This window comes from Numida meleagris, chromosome 21 (assembly GCF_002078875.1).
Source record: "Numida meleagris isolate 19003 breed g44 Domestic line chromosome 21, NumMel1.0, whole genome shotgun sequence".
NCBI classification, from domain to species: domain Eukaryota; kingdom Metazoa; phylum Chordata; class Aves; order Galliformes; family Numididae; genus Numida; species Numida meleagris.
Window position 1 is genome coordinate 1,610,644 of NC_034429.1, and position 12,420 is coordinate 1,623,063.

The following is a 12,420-nucleotide window of genomic DNA, read 5'->3' on the forward strand; positions in this document are numbered from 1 at the left end:
AGCTGCCGTGCTCCATTGGACATGGAGGGAATAAAGATGTGATTGGAGCCCCAGGGTGGGATATGGGATAGCTGTGGGGTGTAGGGGCCCATGCGTGCTTCTAGGGGGAGCAGGAAAATAATCTTTGTGGTACATCGTGTTTAGCTCATTAATTCAAGGCTAACTGAATTAGCCGTGGCCATTCGGCACTGAATGAAGGGTGAATGAAGCTCCACCCAGCGCTCAGAGTTGGGTTCTGACCCAAAATCAAAGGCTTCAACTGGAAGGGAAGAAGCGCAGCGCTGCTGCCTGCCTGTCCCCAGCCCAGCACGCACCGCTTGTTATTAGGTTAATTAAAACCGTAAAAGTGAATGCCGATTCGCGCTGAGCATTTGGGAGCAGATGGCAACAAGTACCGCGCTCCATAAAAGAGGATTGGAAGTGGTGAAGTGTCTCCGGCTCATCTGTGCCGAAGCACCGGGGGGACTGTGGGCAAAAACGTGGTCCCAACAGCATCAGCCCTTCCGCCCCGCGTGGACCTCTGCGGCCACAAAGTCATTAATTTTTAAAAATGGAATCCTCATTATGTGAGAGTGATGGGGAGCGGTGGGCTCTTCTCAGCTCCCCTGGGCGAGGGGCTCGCAGCAAAGCCCACGAATCCTTCACATTTCGGGTGAGGCCATGGCTGATTTCCATCCTGCAAAGGAACAATGCGGCGTTTGATGATTTCAGCTGTGTTTTGCTCTGAAGCACCCCATTCGGAGCCGTGTGCTTTTGGATACAGCTGGTATTTTCAAAATACCCCATGCAGGCAGAAAAGTCGCAGATACCCAGCAGAGCCGGCGCAGGCAGCTGGTGGGAGGCGGCACTCAAAAATGCAAGAGAAAGCAAAGTGTTGTGAGTGCCGCAGGCAGCAAAATGTACCCCAGCGCGCTGCCGTATCCCTTGCACCCCTCACCATTGGGGTGTGCAGCTCAGGAACCCTGTCCCACCTCCGGTGTACACACAGAGCCAGGAGAAACAGTTTGCAAGGCAGGAGTGCTGAATGGGAAAAAAGGCAGCAGGAGAAATGAAGACAAACAGCTTGAGCTCCTTTGTTCCTACTGTACATTCACAAAAAGAGCAGGCAGTGATGCTAAGGGAAAAAAAAAAAAGGAATCCAACAGCACAAAGAGATGGCACACAGCGCTCAGAGGGCGGCACTGCTGCAGGAACAGAGGCGTTGTGCATCCCAAGAGCGAAGTCGCAGATCTCCCAGCGCTTGGTGTGTGACACCCTCAGGTGGGCTCAGCACCTCCTGCTTCGCAGTGAGAACCAGGGTGCAAAGATTGAGGTGCAGCTATCACAGAATGACAGAACTATTAAGGTTGGAAAAGACCACTGAGGTCATCAAGGCCAACCATCAAGTCCAACCATCACTCCATCACCACGGTGCCCACCAGGCATCTCCCCCAAAGGGACATGGTCCTCACCAAGGTCCCAGCAGAGCTCAGCTGGTCACACTGTGCAAACCCCATGAGCTGATCCCTTCCCTGGTCTGGGGCACCTCTGTGCACCCCTTGCACCATTTTTAGCGACGTTGCCATGAGCAATCTGGGGGGGATGGAAAGCAATGAGAGGGACTGTCCTTGCTGCCTTTGGGTTGGGTTACATCCACTCCAGGGATATGCAGCTGCACTGGGAACAGGCTCTGGGTGCAAGACCCATCGACAGGGGAAGATTGATGTGCTTTGGAAGGAGGCTGTGGCAATCGGAGCCAGATCCCAAGCACAAAGCAGGGGTTTATTAGCAGGAACTGCGCTGCAACAGCAAATCCTCCCTCTCCGAACAGCACAACGCTTCCATCCAAATGTTAATGTTTTTTTGTTGTTGTTTAATTTGCGAACTTATTTATCTGCTAGTCTAGAAAGGCTGCCTTGTGCTCGGGATGCTGAGCACAGCCGGTCTGCGCTGCTATGATTAGATGGCTAAGACCCAACCTCAGCAGCTGCTAATCCTGACTATTAATTAGAAGATTTGGAGTAAGGATTCCAGCACGGAGGCTCAGTTAAGCTCGAGCAGTTTCTGCATTTTCTTCCTCCTCCTCCTCCATCCCCTTACAGCCACCCATCCCTGCCATAATCCCCTGCCAAAGCCATTGGGGTCCAGCCCCCGTCGCGGGTTCCAACCTTCATCCCTGCAAAGCAAAATCCAGGAGACAGCGGTGGTGACACAGGGAACTCATCCCTGCCTGAAACGACAGCGTCTTCTCCTCGGGCCAGTTCATTAATTTTTATATCGCAGTGGCTTTGAGAGGCTTCAATTGAGGTCAGGGCCTGCTTTATTGGGTGCCACAGATGCGCGTGGCACCGCGCTGCTCTGCTCGGGAGTATTTAGGTCCCGCTCACATTGCTTTGCCTTGCTGCCTGATTTTGGCTGTGTCATTGCTCCTCTCTGCCAGGCAAATTGGGGTCATGACTGCCTCCTGGCCCCAGCACTGCTCTGTGTCCCCAGGCTGTCCCCTCTGCTCCGACCTTCGTTCAAGCTGCATTGGCAAGCAGGATGCTCTCAGGCATCTGCCAAGCTCTGTTTGAACACACAGAGGAAGGTGGCATCTTGAAAGCTGGACAAACACAGCCCAGGAGCTGCCGCTCTCCAATTGTTTATTTGCAATGGGAGCTAATTTGTTCTAATTGTGTCTAGGGCGGCATGTGCAGCATGCATCCTGAGGATGGGCAGCACAGGTGGCAGCAGTCCCCAGGCTGCATTGTGCATTCTTTGGGCATCTGCCATCCTGGTACAGCCCAAGAGGATGTGGGATGCTCTCGGTTATCAGGGCAGGATGGAGCTGCGTACTGGGGTCACTTGGGATGGGTACCACCATGGTTCAAACAGAAAAATCTCTTTGGTGACTTCCAAGGAATAAAGAGAGGCTGAAGAACTGATGGCCATGGGCACCTTCTCTGGATGGCTTTGAGATCCTCAGTGGGCACTGAATGGGCAGAAGCATCCCAGGTCCATCAGCACACACCTATTGGCTTCATTGGGCTTTAGGGAAAGTTCAGATCCTGGTGCCATTGCCTCTGCCAGGGACTGACGGATGGCACATGAGCCATGGGGTGGCTTGGCCAAACCTTGGGGGATGGGGTTGGAGCTGCGAGCTGTGTGCTTTGAGCAGCACAGGGGCAGAAAACACAGCGCTGAGTTTTCTGCCCTCCTGCTACCCAGGTGTCTCTTTTCATGCCCCCATACAGAGGATGGATGCAATGAGAGCTGTCCCAGTTTGGGGACAGACACACGGACACGGTGCCGCTGAGCTAAGGGCAGAGGGTTCGCCTTGGACTGCGCCCAAGAAAGGTGCTCAAAGCCATTAACATCTCTGAGAATGAAATATCGATGGCCAGAAAGCTGTTAACAGGAACAAGAGAATTGGCAACGCCAACACCTGGGATCCTGCCCATTGAGCCTGAAAAGAAGAGAAATAAGAAGGAAAGGAGGGGGAGGCCCAAGGAGAGGGAATGGAAGTGAGCTGGAGGCAGCAGGGAGGTGAGGACCGCGGGCTGCCAACGCGCAGCCAGGCCTTTCTCTTTATTGTTCCTCCCCTTTTGCATTTTATAAACTAAATTGATTTACAGAAGAAAGGACCACTTACCACATTCAAAGTGAGTATCGCTCGCTTTCTAAAGGCGGCAGCAGCTTTAATTGAATTTCTGAGGGTTCGCTTTCTCCGTTTCCATTTTTTTTTCCCCCCTGTCCTCCTCCTGTAAATCAGTACATTGCATCTGAATGAGGGGCAGGCACACGTCCAAGCCTGTGCCCAAGAATGCTGCCACTGAAACCTGCCCATGGGGGGGAGCAGGGGGGGGATTCCCCCTTTGCTTTTGCTGGGACCCCTCTGCTGCTGTTCCTCCTTGGTGCACCCCCTTGCATCCCACCACCTGTATGTTAGGCATTTGCAGATAATGGCAATGGCAAGAGGAAGGTTTGCAAAGCAAGACCCCAGCAGCATCCCCATCCCCCTCCCCAGAACACCCCAAAAGACCACAGAGCCCTATCAGTGTTCACTGTCTGGACAACCTTCAGCCCTTTGGTTCCTCTGTGGCTTTTCCTCACCCCCCCCATCTCTCCACTGCCACGATGAGCAGAGAAAGTTTTTCTGAGCAGGAGATAATTAATTCCAAAACGAAACAAACATTTAACCTTGGGTCAAATGAAAGACTGAGTCGATCCCCAATGATTTCCTTTTTTTAATCCTTTTCCCAAAATAAGAATAAATTACTATCACTGAATTGGAAAAAAAAAAAAAAAAAAAACCACTACGATTTGCTCAGCTCTGCTGCTAACAGTTCTGCTCAAGGAGCCAAAGTGAAGGGGGAAGACAGGAGCTCATTCTGTGCATCTCATGAACCACAGCAGCTTCCCAAGCCATGGGGACCAAAGCATCTCCCAGCGTCGTGGTGCTGGCATCTGTATTTAGCACAAGCTTCGTGGTTTAATTTCCTTGAGCACAGTTCCCTGTTTGGTGTAGGTTGGACAGAGCTCCATTAAGAAGGAGGTCTCATTTTTTCTCCCCCACTGCAAAAATTTACTCTCTTTGCTGCCTGACCACAAAAGTAATAGACGAACACTACAGATTGCAACGACCACGAGTTTGCCTCCAATGGGGATGGAGCTGGGACGGACACGCTGCAGCTGTGTGGGTGCTCGGAATGAGCCGGCGCGGTGCCATCACCTTCAGATTTCTGTTATTCTTCCTCCCTCCCTCTGCCCATTGTAATCCCATTTTGCAGCCTCGCTTTCTGCCTGACATTTGAAGGATGAGCTATTAACGTCGCTAAATTAACAACTGTTATGGAGTGTATTTGAGAAGATCATAAAAAAATCAGTAATGTCATCATGTCAAGCAAAGTTTCTGCTCCTTTTTTTTTTTTTTAAATTATGCATGTATTCTATTTTTCTCCCTTCCATCATTGATCTGAAGCTTTCAGAGGGCCATTAATATACCTGACCACATCAGAATCTGTAATTATTGCTGCCCAACCAAACAAGCAATCCTCTGGGGGCTCCGGCGGAGCTGCAGCTGTTCCCATGCACCTTGAAGCTCTCTCTTGGAGCTCACCCTTTCCCTTTGCTTTCTGCACACATCAAACAGCGACTCGTCATTTCCAGCCCTCATTCCTCCTTTGGGAGCCTGAGCAAAGCCTGGAGACCAAAGCACGTGCGTGGGGACGGGATGTTGCTTTAGCATCAATGGCCAACGCCAAGCTGCCTGTTTTCTCCGTTGATTGTAGCTGTCCCCGAGATAAGTTTGCCCACTTATTCCAACGGGAACAGCTTCCAGAGAGCAGAGCGGACGTGGGCAGGGTTGTGCAGCGCTGGCAGCCACAGCACAAACTTTTAAAGAGCAAAAAGCTCCTCGTGTTCCTGCAAGAGGAAGGCAGGGAGCCAGCTGCAGGAGGAGCGGGGCAGCGCGCATCTGTCGGCAGCACAGCAGGGAGGCAACGCCTTCCACCTGGCACAGCAGCAACCCAAGCAGAAAAGGGAACAGGGAAAAGATGCTCCGGGCTCTGCGGGGCTCTGGGTGCTTTCTTCTTCTTTTTGAGCTGTTTCTAAGAACGGTCTGAAGCTCTGCTCAAAGAGAGGGCAGCCCAGAGCTGCTTTGCTCCTCCAGCCAGCGCCAAGGGAGGGCGGCCACCAGCCAGAGTTGGGGGTATTTTTGCTTTGCTCCATCACACAGCTCAGTATGGGATCATCCCATCAGCCCAGAGCCCAGTGGTGACACAGGGACCGCGCACGGACAAAGCAGAAGGCTCCGAGGGGAGCAGCTCTGTGCTGCAGCTGGAGATGCTGTTTCTTCCCAGCGACTGTAGAGGGAAGTAGATGACTAAAGAGACTTTTTGCCTATGGCTGAAGCGAAGTGGCCTGAATCCAGGGCAAGCCCAGATCGATACCTTCCCTCGGAAACCTTCCATCCCAAGACTATTTTGGGGGCCAGCAACATGCACGGGCACCACGTGGCTGCTAGCTGCCTCCATCCCTCTATGGCTAATGCCAACCACGTGCGTAGCTCCAGTCCCCAAAAAAGCACTTTATGTGCTCAGGGCATCTCTTTTGCCCTTCCTTTGCTCATGGCATCAGGACAGAGAAGCCTCTCCCCCACCCCTGAGGAGACAGTCCCCGTTGAGTGAAGCCCCACCGCATCTTCATCCAGCACAGTAATATTGATGGTTCATTCAGTGGTTTTCCTGCTAGTGTGACTCATGGCTGCCACCTTTCCTCACCTTCCTGCCCTTCTTCCTCACGTCTCTCAGCTCTCACCTCCACCCTTTCGAGGCACAGTTCAGCTCTTGCTGCCTACACAGCAAACACCTGCACCGAAACCTCCTGTTAGCGCTCTGGCATTTGATACATTATCAGTAAAGATACACAGAGGGAAGAAATATATTGTGCAAATTACTTGATAATGCACAGCAAGCAGGCACCATGACCTTAAAAAATGCCTGTTAGCAGGAAAAGAAAAAGAGAGAAGAAAAGAGATGAGAAGACTTTGCTGGGAGCCTTGATAGTCCAGGTGGAAAATGGAATCTTTTTTTTTTTTTTTTTTTTACGATTTCCAGCCTGTTTTAACTCTGCCCTCCAGGTCAATAATCTCGGTAACAACCTTTTCCTCCAAGAAAATGTTAGAGCTCGTGCTGGTTCCCGTCGGAATTAAAGTTCAGGTGGCTGCCAGAGGTGGCTCAGCACGGAGACAGTGCCTGGAAGCCAAATAGCACCAGCATGGTGACAACGGGCAGTGGGGCTGGCACTGGGGGCTGCCAGCACCTCGTTTTGCCCAAACGTTTTCCTTCTGCCTTTTCTTATTTCCAAACTTACTATCCACTCTCCCCCCCTCCCAACCACTACAGGTCCCCCTCAGACTGGCGGTGCCGAACGTGGTCAACAAGGAAAAGGGATGGGTTTCCATGGCAACCCCCTTCCCATAGGAGGGATGCAGGCACCTGCACCTCTCCGCTGCCACAAGAGCAGGGTAGAGACACCCCTGTGCCATGGCTGTGCAGAGGGCAGTGCCCCATCGAGAAAAAGCAACGCAACAGCACCTCCAGCTGTGAGCTGCTCCAGCTGCTCCATCTCCCCATGGCTCCCCGAGGACAAGGGTTGGCCACCCTCTTCTCTCCCATGGGAACCAGGGGCACATCTGCAATCGCAACACGAATCGAACGCCCGTCTCTTCCTCCTCCCACCAGCCTTAATTCAGAGCCACGGTGACGCTAATTGAGATTTCGGTGCGCTGCTCAGCCCTCGCCGTTTGGATTTGGGATGGCTTCCTGGCGAACGCCCATTGCCAATTTGAATTTCACCCTGCAGTTCTCGCCGCGCAGATCTACCCCAAGGCCCACGCACTGTGTCAGTATTTAGAGAGATTCAGCGTAACACAAGTTGACATCCAGAAGCCGAACCGGAATGCAAATAATGCCTCTCTGGTGCGCCGAGCCCCCCTACCCCTCCCCTATTCCCTTTTATGGATGTTTTTTTTTTTTTTTTAACACCTCAAATCTGTAGAAGAAGGAACGCAACTCCCAGAAAGCAGAAATCGCACCAGAAGAGAGAGGAGGACGGCTCCAGTAGCTCCCTGCATGGAACCAGCTCCTCGCCATGCCAACGCCACATCGTCCCCATCCCTCGCTGTCCCCATCCTGCTCTCTGCAGGGTTTTCACTCGCTCATGATCCCCTGCAGTGGCCCCAGCACAGGGAGATTGGCCCAGAGCTGCTCAATAACAGCAGCAGCGGGGGTGTGAGCAGAGCTCTGGGTGCTGGGGAGCTGAAGATGAAAACATCTTGGTGTCCAGAGAGGAGGGCGATAACAGCCTTGAAATAGATCTGAGATAGCGTCAGAGGCTCAGCAGCACGTCAGGGCTCTGGGAGGGATGGCGGGCAGGGCAGACGTATGATGACAGAGGGAATTTGGGGATGCAGAGGGCAGCATTGGCAGTGGACACCTCATTTTGGGGTGCAAGCCATGGCCAAGGCATCCAGATAAGCAGGCTGATCTCCTCCTGCAGGATGCACTGTGCTTTTGATACAGGATACGGGCACAACCAGCCCTGCACAGAACCCCCTTTTACAACAGCAATACGCTCTTTGCTGGCTAGGCTTGTCGCCTCCATCGCCATAGGGATGTGCATGAAATGTGATGGATGTGTTGGTCCTCTGCATCACCATCTGCTCTCAGCCACTCTCCAGGATCCCTGCAGTGGAAGCGGAGTGCAAAGGGCTGAGGGTGAAGCCAGCAAAGCAGCCCGGCTCCCAGCAGAGTCACGTTTACACTCGCTATCTGCTCGTGCATCTTTAATCCTGCAGGAAGGATGCTCTGCTCCCTGCATCCTGATCGCTGCCGCCCGAACGCCAGCACAGGACTCCTCCTCCCACAAATCAAGCCCAAATGGGATGCCAGAGAGAAATCTGCGGGGCAGGAGGGTAATTTTTATTGTCTTTGAACAGCTGTGCACACAGGCAAACAATTGGCATGCTGCTCAGGAGAGCCTGCTTGCTCACCCTGCCTTGTGGTTGCAAGGACAGACACGATCCCAGCAGCTGGATGCACACATCGGAGCACCACTGCAAAAACAGGGGGGAGCCGAGGGACTGCCTGCTGCAGCCTCCTGCCCTATCCCTAATGGATGCCATTCCATCTGATTTTTAAGCCCCAGCAGCAAATGTTTGCCCCTTCCATCCATAAGCAACCCCAGGGAGGGATTTGGGTTTTCCCTGCAGCACAGCCGAGCATCCCTCGGGCCCAGCTCATTTCTCAGCTTCAGGTCTCCCCCTTTGCAGGAATATTTCCATCCTGGAGCACCCTCACATCGCCTCAGCCTCCTCATCTCCAGCCTCAAACCTCTGGGAAAATCTCAGGAGTAATTGAAAGGAAAAGTTGGGTCTGCTCAAACTTCTCCCAGCCGCGGTCATGGTGGCCTCTGCTGCGTGGCATATTTCATGGCAGCGACAGAGACCTTCTGCGTGCCCTTGCTCTGAAGGAGCATGATGGATCTGGCTTTTGCAAGGAACAAAGAGGCCATGATCTGACATCAGCGTGATGAATTGTCCTTCTTTTTTTTCGCCCCCACATGATTACTTGAGAAAACTTTGCAGTCAGTAAATATTTACCGGGGAGACCACAACCATCACCTATCCTTTAGGATGTAATAAAGCAGCGCTTCGTTAAGAGCAGCACCACGCCCTTTGCTTTATAGGAAGTCATAGGGAAGGGAGAAAGGAGAGTTTCCAAAGCTATTTGCAGACCTGAAGAAAAGGAGAAAAACGGAATACTCCAATCAGCTCTTCCAGCATCCCAAAAGAGAGGAGAAACCCAATGGCTCATGGAGGAATCAGCGCCACTGCACCCGGCTGGGAAGCCACCAGCCATGGGGAAAAAGCCTTATCTCTGGGATAAAACGAATAAATCAGGAGAAACAAATGGAGATGTATACAAGGGGAGGCGAATTTATAAACAGGAGCTTATCAGAAGGCGAAGCAGATAATGAACAGCTCTTCAGATCCGGTTCTCGAGCTCACAGAGGACAGAAAAGAGAATGGGACTCCTCAGGAAATGGAAAGGGCTGATAAGAGCCCATGGTGACTTAGCAAACATCATTTAAATTTTTTTTTTTCACAAAAAAAACTCACCAAACCACCAAACAACAAAACTTCTTTGTCTTCATATGAGAAAATTACCCACAGCCCCTGGACAGACTTCTGTCTCCAAACCACATGGGCTGGAAGAGGGAGAACGGAGCCCCCAGTGCCTCCCAGTAAAACTGAGCACAAATGGGCTGATTGGAAATTCTCTTTCAAGGCCGCTTCAAAGCAGGAGGGCAGCACGGTGGGGGCTGCCTGCATGGCAGTGTTTGTCCATGGGGCCCCCCCAGAGTGCAAGAAAATGGGGGTGCAATGAGGTCCCCCCATATCCGCAGCCAGCAGCGCCCTTGGGATCCCCAGTGTGGTTCATTGCAGCCCTGTGCCTGCATGGCTCTGAGCCCGGGCTGTCACCCAGCTCATGTCTGATGGCTTTTGTCTAATCAGACCATTTTTTTTTTGCTATCGTTCTTGTTACCTGTGTATTTATTTACAGTCAATTGTTCCCTATTTTCACTCCATTTATGTACCATCTTGTTTATGATGCCGCTTAAATGCCTGCCGTCGAGGTAATTATGTCACTGGAAAAGCAAAGGGAAAACAGAAGCGCACGCACGGAAAGAGAAGAAAATAGTTTTCATCCTTCGAGAGGGGCTGGAAGGCTCAGCTGCAGGGAGCTTGGCATGTCCCCATGTCCCCATGCCAAAGTTCAGCCTGGATGGGGTTGGGGATCAGCCTTGACATGGGGATGTCCTGCCCAGGTCCTGCAGCAGGGCAATGAGCATCTCCATGTTACTCAAAGCACTTGGCTCATTTTAATGTGTTTTTTCCTCTTGCTGGGGAGGACAGAGTGGGAGAGGGTCAACAAAGTGATGGAGAGCCCAAAGGGAGAACACAAATGCCACACCAGCACTCGTTGGCTTCCCTTTGCCGCGTGCTCTAAGGACCGAGCCATCGTTGTTCAGCCCGACAAATTCATTTATTCCCATTCAGCTTTCCTTCTTGTTATTATTTTTGGTCGCCTTATCAAGGGGCGATTCTCTTTAAGCCGTCCTAATCAAATTTGCCGAGGCGAACCTGAATAAGCCGCCTGCCACAGAGAGCTGCAATCCCTCCAAGTGCTGCCAACACCACAAAGGGCTCCCAGCCCTGCAGGGACGACAGGGAGAAGCTCAATTCCTTCCCTGCTTGGCCACATTCCTGCAGCCCTGCTGCCATTCCCATCCTGCAGCATCACTCCCACTTACGGGTGCAGCCTCCTCCACAGGTGCTGTTTCTTCCCAAGCAGAATTTAATTGACTTTAATTGCTGAGGTGTGATCAGATGCAAATGCTGCAGGTCAGCACTGCCTGCCCTGAGCATGGGCTTTGCTGCAGTGATGGGCGCCTTAGAACGCTGCAGAAGCGGGACGGTTGATTATTATTATTATTATTTTATTTTTTTTTAGCGTTTCAGATATTTTACAGTAAATTACCTCAGTTTATGGCACTTTTCCTTCCTTACATAATTGTTATAAATAACCTTCAAACAACATAAAAGCCATAAACATTGCAAGGGAAGGAAGAGTAAATTGCAGAGATTTCAAAGCAGATGAAGGAGAGCTCGCGTGCTGATAAGGCAGGGGATGGAGGCGGCCTCCACTGCTCTGTTTGTTCTTCCCCCCCCCAAAAAAAAAAGATATTTATCTTCTGTTTTTTCAATAAATATCCAACTGCAAACAAGTATTTCCTCCCCTTTGGGATATGGGAAGCGGCGTGCCGACGGGTGCATGGTGAAGGCATTGGGGGTGGATGGAGGGAGCAGTTTACAGGGTACAGGGAGAAGAGGGGATGCCCCCACGGCGCCCACCTGAGCTGCCCCAAAAGCAGCATGGGGCTCATTTCCACCCTCAGCTCTTTTTCCCCCAGTAAAGCCCTGCAGGGCTGGGGACAGGCAGAGAGGATTCATCCCCGCTTTGTGCAGGTTCAAATCACAGCGTTCTGCTCCAGGTGAATGGCACAGGGCAGTGATGGACCTCAAGAAGCCTGCAAGCCCTTCCCCCCTCCCCCCCTCAAAAAAATTAGGGGAGAAAAGAGCTGGGTCAGTGCTGCAGAAGAATGCTGCGGCATCCCCACGCTGCGGGGAGCATCCTGTGATGCCACCACCACGATGTCACTACCCCATCATCACCATCCCAATGCCACCACTGCAATGCCACCACCTCAATGCCACCACCCTGATGCCACCACCCCGATGCCAACTCCTGCTCCCAAGCCCTGAGGGCTGGGGATGAAGGACGAGGCAGCAGCTCAGAGCAGTGATGGGGACGATCCCTGCGCGGGGATCCCACCGCCTCCCTCCCGCCTCTGGGATTTTGAAATAAATATTTGGTCTTTAAAGATCATTTTGTTGCTTGCAGCAATCAACTCAGCCAGGTTTTTAGTGTTTGTTTATGGTTTATACCATATGATTCAATAAACTCTGGCTGAGAAACATGTGCATAATTAAGTTTAAAAGGCAGCCTCAGCTCCACTCCACGACTTGGATTTCAAGCCAGGCTTTATGCAACAAATTCTGTTTATTGCTGACATCGATTCATCCTTCCCTCCCCTTCATTCATTGAATCAGAGCTATTTGAAAGATCCAAGGTTTTTAGCAAGCCTGGCACAGTACGGATGCTATATGGGAAAATGCAAGCTCCTTTTTGCCTTAAAGCTGCTCTTGTCATGGTGACGGCTTCCAGCCGATGGTCCCTGCTTCGGAACACCCCAATGCAGCCTTGCAAACCTCCTCTGTTTTTTGCCTGTATGAATTATTTATTGCAGTTCAAGGCGTTTCTAGGGCAGTCCGCA

At 51.8% G+C, this 12,420-nt stretch overlaps 1 long non-coding RNA gene across 1 annotated transcript in view; it reads right to left on the reverse strand.

Moving 5' to 3' along the window:
* Nucleotides 1-12,420, reverse strand: part of LOC110387167 — a 75,328-nt gene continuing 62,908 nt past the window's right edge. Inside the window, exons 2-3 of the long non-coding RNA XR_002432414.1 lie at nucleotides 3,611-3,719; nucleotides 1-676 (exon numbers count right to left, since the gene is read on the reverse strand). This is a non-coding gene — a long non-coding RNA (uncharacterized LOC110387167). The remainder of the gene's footprint in view (nucleotides 677-3,610; nucleotides 3,720-12,420) is intronic.